This window comes from Ruditapes philippinarum, unplaced genomic scaffold (genome assembly GCF_026571515.1).
Source record: "Ruditapes philippinarum isolate M1 unplaced genomic scaffold, ASM2657151v2 ctg2751_1_1_1_1, whole genome shotgun sequence".
NCBI lineage: Eukaryota > Metazoa > Mollusca > Bivalvia > Venerida > Veneridae > Ruditapes > Ruditapes philippinarum.
The window spans coordinates 78,326-79,689 of record NW_026864691.1 but is presented as its reverse complement, the minus strand read 5'-3'; positions in this window follow the sequence as shown (position 1 = coordinate 79,689).

Sequence of the window (1,364 nt, the reverse complement as noted above, 5' to 3'; positions counted from 1 at the left end):
TGTTCGAGTGTCTTGATAGTTGGATTCAATTAAACAGGTTATATCAATTGTCTTTCTTCTTTAACTTATGGATGGATGCCAGTTTCAAATAAACTGTATAGAAATTTGTACAAAAGGGCAAGGGTTTTCGGGATTTATGTTTTTAAAATTAAAAAAAATAATGCGAATTAATGAAAATGTCAAAATGAGACATATTCGCGAAAATGTTTTACAGATATTATCAGATAAGTGACGAACCCTCAAAATAGACTTATAAATTCATTTAATTTTAGTAACAGAGCATTGTTTACATTGTGCAACTGAAAAAGAGTAATTATGGGTACATAATTATTAACAAATATTGAGGTCACATCGCCACTTAAACTCTATCACATGTCAGCAATGAATAGAAATGCCAACAAGATAGAGATAGACTTGTTTAACATAGACTTAAATTAACAAACTTTATATAAAGATATATTTTTTAAAACAAGACCGTCTTACAGGAAAATTGTTTGAATAAGTAAAGGTAGTTTGTTTTAAATATTTTATATGAACAGCCCAGTTACTATTTCTTGTTTTTTGTCATATTTATAAAACATAAGCTCTACAAAATTATCTCAAAGGTAAGCTATACTATTCATAAAATTTACAGTACATATTAAAATTGAAAATATTATTGCGTGAGACTGTTTAAAACAAAACTAGTAAACATATTTTAATTGGTAATACATGCTATCAGAAAACGGCATAATTATTGTTTAGTCATACCATAAAAGTAATCAAATATATAAAGTAAGTAAGTAAGTAAATTATTTATTATTGTGACATGTGCATAGTCAAATACAAATAACAATCGTATATGTGTACAATTATAGCACCCGGCCCAATGGGCCTATAAGTCACCAATGTAATGATTTCATAATGCATCACATAAAACATAGAATGTATAAATCATGGTATAAACAAATATAAAGTGTAACCTGATTCTGGTTAATGCTTACAAACAATATTTCAAGGGCTTCAAACGTTTAACGTTCTATATGGAACTTTTTATTATTATCATTGTCATTATTTTTGGATATCACAGTTTTTTGTTTTGTTATGAATAAATTCGGTTTCGCCTTCACATAAAGGCAGCAACAATATATTTAGACATTTTACGAGGATATTTTGTCATTAAGTGTTCGAGTTTGTGTTCGGTCACTAGGTTTACAAATGAAATGTCTGTTAATAAGTTGTCAAATACAGTATTTCTAACATTTGAATATAAACTGCAATCTAGTAAGAAATGTGTCTCTGTTTCTATGGCTCCGGAATTACACAGTGTACAGTGTCTATCTTCTACAGATTCGCCGACATATCGACCTGTCTCTATCCGTAAA